This window comes from Pseudorca crassidens, chromosome 1 (genome assembly GCF_039906515.1).
Source record: "Pseudorca crassidens isolate mPseCra1 chromosome 1, mPseCra1.hap1, whole genome shotgun sequence".
Classification (NCBI taxonomy): domain Eukaryota; kingdom Metazoa; phylum Chordata; class Mammalia; order Artiodactyla; family Delphinidae; genus Pseudorca; species Pseudorca crassidens.
Window position 1 is genome coordinate 89,320,838 of NC_090296.1, and position 7,864 is coordinate 89,328,701.

At 44.1% G+C, this 7,864-nt stretch overlaps 1 long non-coding RNA gene across 1 annotated transcript; it reads right to left on the reverse strand.

Moving 5' to 3' along the window:
• Nucleotides 1–1,303: 1,303 nt before the first annotated feature.
• LOC137230545 (uncharacterized) lies at nucleotides 1,304–7,254 on the reverse strand. Its single transcript, XR_010946170.1, has 3 exons — nucleotides 7,156–7,254; nucleotides 1,784–1,881; nucleotides 1,304–1,507 (listed from the first exon to the last, which is right to left on the reverse strand). It is a non-coding gene; the product is annotated as an uncharacterized lncRNA (long non-coding RNA).
• Nucleotides 7,255–7,864: the final 610 nt, after the last annotated feature.

A 7,864-nucleotide genomic window follows, 5' to 3' on the forward strand; every position in this document is an offset into this window, starting at 1 on the left:
ACCAAGCAAGGGTTAATATCTAAAATACAGAAACAGCACATACAACCGAATATCAAAAAAACACCCAAAATCTTTTTTAAAAAAATGAGAAGACCTAAAGAGACATTTTTCCAAGGAAAAAATACAGATAGACAGCCAGAACTCACAAAGATGCTAAACATAGCTAATCGGCAGTAAAATGCAAATCATAACTATGAGATATATCACCTCAGTCTTGTCAGAATGGCTGTCATCAAAAAGGTCACAAATAACAAAGGTTAGTGAGGATGTGGAGAAAGGGAAACTCTTGTACACTCTTGATGTGAATGTGAATTAGTGCAGCTACTGTGGAAAGCAGAATGGAGGTTCCACAAAAAACTAAAAATAGAACTACCATAATATCCAGCAACTTCACTCTTGGGTATATATCAGAAGAAAACAAAAACACTATTTCAAAAAAATAACTGCACACCAATGTTCATAACAGTGTTATTTGCCATAGCCAAAATACAGAGTCAAACTAAGTGTTCATCAATAGGTTAGGGGATAAAAAAGATTTTTTATGATGACTTCAACAAAAAATGAAATTTTGCCATATGCAAGAACATGGATGGACTTGGAAGGTATTATGCTTAGTAAAATAAGCCGCAGAGAAAACAAGCATGGTATGTTATCAATTACACGTGACATCTAAAAAATTGAATAAAACAACAACAAAAAAAAACAGATTCACAGATTAAAGAACAGACTAGTGGTTACCAGCAGGGAGAGATAGGGTGGAGGAACAAAAGAGTGGTAGGAGATTTTGAGGTATAATCCACTATGTATAAAATCAATCATCTACAATTATGTAGTGTATAGCATGGGGAATATAACCACTCTTTTATAATAAGTATAAACAGAGAAGAACCTAAACATGTATGAATCACTATGTTGTACCTCTGAAACTGATATAATAATGTAAATTAACTATAGATCAGTAAGATATAGAGAAACAATAAAGGGGAGACAGATTATTAGATAGAAATCAATTACATAAACACAAGTTTTGGAAATCAAGGAAATAAAAAACAACATGTAAGACATAACATTGGCATTTAAAGTGTACAATCTATTCATTTAAAAGAAATCATTTAAGTGGTAAAAAATGTTACCCATTCTCACAATTTTGTATATCTAGGATAAATTATTATGTACAAAAATATGTTACAAATATTCACTCAAAAAGAAAGAGAAAATACGGATTAACCAAGTTTAGTATACAAATTTAGTATCAAAGTCTCTATCTAAAACTGATTTGAATAAGTTCTGTTAGACACTTCTAGTTTCTTTGTGATGTAAAATCTTTTAAAGCATAAAAATCAGCCTTTCTACATTATTCCATTAGACATACATAGAAGTTAAAAGAAATGAGAAGACAGAACAATCAACCAGGAAGGTGAATTTACTGAGAAACAGTCATTCGTCCTCCCTCCTCCTTTTCTTCTCCTCCTTTTCCAGGTCTCTTTCGGTTCCAATCAAGAGAAGTCTTGAGAATTCTGAAAATATTTCTTGGAGGGCTTCAAATCACCATACCTACATCCTCTGCCACAACTACTCACACGGGAACAAAAATAAACCTCTGCTATCTACTCATGTAGGAGGGATTCATGCAAAATAACCTCCTACATGGAGACCAACAGGTGAGTTTTCTACCTGTTCTTTATAATGTCCTTCCATTATAGTAAATCGCACACATTATGAGGCAGAAGTGGTTATGTGGGCTTTTCCTTGAAGTCAAAAAACTTGCATTCATTTCAAGTACCTGGTGATCATAGGGTACAGCCAGGGAAGGTGCCATCCCCCTTGGGGGAAGGGCGGTGAATGGGCTCCCGCAGCCATGCACCTCCTGATGTACAGATTCTGGAGAAACAAAGGGCGGTCACACCGCAGTCAGCCCGTCAGGCTGTCGGGCCACTGGGCAACCCGACCAGCCTGGAAGTGCTCCGTCAGTTGCTGAAAGCAAAACTCTGTCCCTGCTGTGAAGCCAGGCAATTTGGGCCAGAGAGTCAGAGGAGACCAGTAATCAACTCCTCTCTACTCCTTGGGGTTACAGCAACCCCATCTCCAAACCCAAACCTGACCCTGGAGTGCCAAACTGGGAGTGGCAGGTGGGCTCTGCCGCTGCTTCAGCGCCCTCTGGAGGTTGTCTGCAATAATGGCAACTCTCAGCCCTTCCTCCGCCTCCTTCCCTAGTCCTGGGGGATGCCTTGGCCTCCTGCAGCTGCTGGCCTGATTTCATTCTTCTTTCTTCTCCAATTACAATTAAGTGTTTTACAGAGGTTTGGAATATTTTGAAGCAGGAAGATCTTTTAGTCAATACACCTTAACCGTGAGAAGTTGGTTTCAAGAATGAACCTGAAATACTGTATTTGTCTCCTGATGATTCCAAGGAGAGACAGCTCAAGTTTTCTAAATCATAAGAAAAACCAAGTTATAAATATGATATTCTGAGCCAGAGATGAAAAAGCAGTTTTTAGTACCCCCTCCTCTTGTCATATGACTGGGATTTAAATCAATCAGCTGCTACTGGTTTTTAAGTCCCATGACCCAACTTTAAATCAATCAGCTGCTTCCCTGTAACTCACATGACTTGGTTTTGAAGAGTAAGAAATGCAGAGGTATAAAAATGATGTTCTGAACAATAAATGGAAAAACAACATTTTAGAAAGTTTTTTTCTTTTCGAATGGACCATTCATTGTATACAGAATAAAGGATTCTCTTGTGGATTTCTTGAACTGTAAACACATACAATGTCTCCGTTGGCTTGACTGACTTAGTTTTTTGGGTTTTTTTTTGTTGTTGTTGCTAACATCTTTATTGGAGTATAATTGCTTTACCATGTTGTGTTAGCTTCTGCTGTATAACAAAGTGAATCAGCTATTCTATACATATATACCCATATCCCCTTCCTCTTGCGTCTCCCTCCCACCCTCCCTATCCCACCCCTCTAGGTGGTCACAAAGCACTGAGCTGATCTCCCTGTGCTATGCAGCTGCTCCCCACTAGCTATCTATTTTACCTTTGCTAGTGTATATATGTCCATGCCACTCTCTCACTTAATCCCAGCTTACCCTTCCCCCTCCCCGTGTCCTTAAGTCCATTCTCTACATCTGCACCTTTATTCCTCTGCAGTGACTCCTGCTAGGAATGGATACTACCTTTTATGCTCAGGGGAAATCCCCTAGTTTGAATATGATTTGAGTTTGGTCCTGTGAAACCATCAGAACTTCCCACCAGAGATAAATGAGGAGATTCTGGCCTTTATTAGTATGCACGGTGAACCCGGGTGTCCTGGCTGTACTTGCCAACCCTCCTATTTTATCCACCTATTTTTATCCAACTTCCACCCTGTGAGTACTTTTGACCAACCCTGAGCTCAGACTCCTGACCTATTACAGTGACTTTGTCAGTCTTTCTTTTAAAATGGACAGGTAATAAAATGAATTTATTCTAGAAGCAGCAGCTCAGTAGGGAAATAAAATCACCAGAAGTTATCTAATCACAGCCACAGCCATCCAGGGCTCTGTCTTATCTGCTGGGTCATAAGAATGAGATCTTCCTAAACTTGAAGGTCATCCAATCAAATAAGTAAAGGTGTTGCTCACCTCTGGCTCTTGGAGGGATTGCTAGGCAGTCTACCCAGTGTATACTAATGTCAAAACTCTGTCATGGTTTTGAAGCACTTATGTTCCAGGAAAGCTTTTTGGGGTGCGTGGGGGAAGGTTTTTTTTTTTGACATCAAGCAAAAAATAAATCACCAAGCTCTTTGAGCACAGGGGTTCTTAAGAGGGCAGTAGAAGGAAGGAATGGGCAGAAAAGACGATCTCCTCCAAAGTGAAGGTCGTTTTTCCAAAAGAGTAGGATTTAATCTCAGTTTAAGGAGAACACTTTTTTTTTTTTTTTTTTGCGGTACGCGGGCCTCCCATTGCTGCGGCCTCTCCCGCCGCGGAGCACAGGCTCCGGACGCGCAGGCCCAGCGCCACGGACCATGGGCCCAGCCGCTCCGCGGCACGAGGGATCCTCCCGGACCGGGCACGAACCCGCGCCCCCTGCATCGGCAGGCGGACTCCCAACCACTGCGCCACCAGGGAAGCCCTAAGGAGAACACTTTTAAATAGCTGGGACAGCTCCAAACTGCAGTTTAGGGAATGAGTGCTTCAAGAGAACAGTGCTTTAAAGGTCCTGGCAAGGCAGCAAGAGTATGAAGAGTTGGTTTTGCATAGTTTTGAACACAGGAGTAAAGAAGCAGAGGCATCTCTGACTAAACGGCCCTGAGATCCTATGGCATCAATGCGTCAGCTGCAGCGGGCAGGGGATGGGGGTGGGGATATATTCCTCTCAAAGTCTCCCAGGGCCGTCACCCCTCCCTGCCCCACCCCCTACTCCCTTCACCCTTCCTCCCTCCACTGTTGGGTCCCCAGGGACAGCACTTCTTAAGCTGGAGCGCTCAGGCACCATCTCTGCAGTCTGGATTCTGGAGCCTGGCAAGTTCTGGGACAGGAAGGCAGGTCTTCAAGGCCTCTGGGGTGCATTCAGACTGGAGGGCTGGAGGGGAACTGGAGCTCCGAAGCCCCCTCATGTCCTTGAAGCCGAGGGAGGAACACATCCTCCTAACAGTACTTCTCAGGAGTCAGCCTGCTCCCCACCCGACGGTGATCCATACTCACTTGAGGCAGCAAGGACTGCTTCTAACTGGCCCCCTCGATGCCGCCTTAAGGGTCCTCACACATGTGTGATGGCGCAGGCCCCGGCTCTCTTTAGTCAGCTGAGGCTAGTGCTGCCGGGGTCCCTTCACTCCCATCGCCCAGCCCCTCCCTCTGGTACTTCATCTAATAGAAGAAAGAGCACAGAAGAATTGGCTGAATCAAGGGACCTGGGAGACTGTGTATGAGTTTGAAGACCAAGAACCTAAGGCACAATTAAATATTACTGGAAACTATCGTAGGGTGTGTGGTGGGAGGTAAGGAGGCTGAGAGGCTGAGTCAATCTGGCGAGTCCAGCCCCAGGACACCACACAGCCCCTGCCCCACCTTCCCTGCCATCAGACAAGGGTTGCTGCAACTCCAGCCAGGACTGTGCATTTCCCCCTCCCTGATTCTCCTCAATAAGAGCAGGTGGCCCCCCTCTGAGGGCAGGGGCAAGACAACGGACCAAGTTCCCGTGGACTAAGGTGCTGCTGGAAGCTCTCCCTGAACAGCAGTGCTGGCTTGGAACGAACCCGTACACCTCCAAAGTTGGTCTCGTCCTGCAACTGAGGGACGCAGGCTTCAATTCAGGTGCCCTGGCTTTAAATCAAACAGCCCCCCCTTTAAGTCAGGTGACCTGACTTTAAGTCACTGTGTGCCCCTCAAGCCTGCAGCTTCAAAAGTTGGGAACTTCACTTTCATCCCAGCACCTCACATAGCTGAATGCACACTGCAGTCACCCCCAAGCCTGGCTTAGAGGCAGGGTATAAGATAAGGGGATGGGCGTGCACACATGGTGATGAGGATGTACTTCATGTGCCAGAAGGGTCTAGGTACTCTGGGGTACAGCAAGCAGTGCACGATACAGCAGCTCCCTGACAAAGCTGGGGATACACAGGGAGAGCGGGCACACCCAGGCATGCAGATGTTCCAGGGCGGGGGCTGCAGCACAGCCAGCCAGGAACGTGTGAAAGCGGAGGATCTGAGCCTTCTTGAGAAAGGCAGACACAGAGGATGGAAGAGAAACAAAGACCAGATGAAATACAGATTTGAAAAACACACCCTGCTCTTGAAATTGGGGTGCACCCCAGATTTGAGTCCTCTTACTCCCCAGTTGCTAGTGCTTTGGCATTTGCCCAATTATTTATAAAATGTGACTGATAATATCTAACCCATAGAATATTGCATTTGTAGTGGTTTTGCATGTCTATGTTTCTATAGCGGAATAATCTTTTCTACAAGAAAAATGTATACTATCTGAAATAAATCAAAACCCCTTTTTAAAAAGTACTATATCGAACTTCCCTGGTGGCACAGTGGTTAACAATCTGCCAGCCAAGGCAGGGGACATGGGTTCGAGCCCTGGTCCGGGAAGATCCCACATGGCGTGGAGCAGCTAAGCCCATGCACCACAACTACTGAGCCTGCCTGCCACCTACTGAAGCCCATGTGCCTAGAGCCGGTGCTCCACAACAAGCGCAGCAAGGGAAGCCACCACAGTGAGAGGCCCGTGCACTGCAACAAAGAGTAGCCCCCGCTCGCCGCAACTAGAGAAAGCCCGCGCGAAGTAACGAAGACCCAACGCAGCCAAAATTAAATAAATAAATAATAATAATTATTATTTTTTAAAGTACTTCTGTACAACTTCTCTGGGAAGAACAGAGAGATGGTGTGGGAGAGTGAGAAAGACCAATATTTAGTGCACATCTCTGATGCAGGTGCTCTGCTGGCTCAGATAGCTTTATCGCCACTTTACAAAGGAGGAAGTTAGCTCAGAGAGGTTTAGTAATTTTCCCAAAGCCAAACAGCTATTGAGTGGCAGAACCAAGATCTGAACCAAGTCTGTTACCTTCAAACCCTAAGTCCTCATCACAACAAAACTCAATTAAAAATGACATTTATGGAATTACATTGCAACCTGGTGAGTTCTTGGCACAATCCTGAATAAGAGTGAGAAAGAAAGAAATAGCATTGTTCCTACAGTCAACCAAAATTTTTGAAGCAGCTGCTAGATGCCTGGCCCTCTTTGGGGTTCAGCAGTGATCAAGACAGGAAGAGTCCTGCTTTCACGAAGTATGTAGTGGGGAAGAGAGACGGGTACAACTTGGGTGAGGGATTTCACCTTGCTGGGCCTCTGTTTTCTCATCTGGAAAATGGGACAGGTGTTCCTCATTTTCTGGGATTCTCCAGCCCTCACATTCTCTGATTCCATGAGAAGCATTTGTTTTCCTATTTCTTTAAAATTCAATCAGGCCATGAGCTGTGATGAATGTTGTTAGCTGCTCCCCAAATCACTCTATTCCCACCCTTTTCCTGTGATCAGGTCTTTCCCGAAACATGACTCACAATCAGTCAAGTCCCAGAACCTAAGGGGCACCCAGCAGAAAAATTCCAACCCTGGCTTCTCAGGAGCTCTGCGGTCTACCTGGCCAGGTAAACTTAACTCACCTGGCACAAGGTGGCCATCCCTGGTTTCACATCAACATGATCTCAGGCACAAACCTCCTTGTTTTTCAATTTTGTCTTTAAGTTACTTGTTGAAACAACTGCACAAATATGACAAAGATATAAAATCAGGCATCTTCTGCCCCCAGTGCCTACTAATAAATGATTTTCTGCCACTTTAATGATAAAGATAGAACATTTCAACATTCTGCTGCCCTTATTATTTGCCATTTTTGTTGATATTTCTATTGAATACAGCTTTCAATATTTTAACAATGGAACATTATTTAGGTTGATCCAGACCCAGCCTTGAGTGGTAAAGGTTTTGTTGTTATATTTCTATTATGTTTCCTTTAAAAATCATTATCCTATTTAAATGGATTAAGTCGATTCTATAGGCATTTATCTTATGATATTGATGAAATTAATACATAGAGGGCAGTGGTACACGTTGATTGGACTTGAGAACCTCTATTAGCACAGTTAAGTATAAATATTATCTATATGTAAGCCAAAGTACATGCTGAGTGAGATTCTCTGACTCTTTTTCACTGTCTGCCCCTCAAGCCTGTGAGAAATGGAATATTTCTTGCCATCTCAGTAAACAAAGGATGTCACAGTCATCAGCACTTGCAGCCCTCCAATGTGAGCCGGTGGGCCCTGAGGAAACTCAGGATATGCAAATACAGAATGCAGGCCCCAGAGAGCTGAG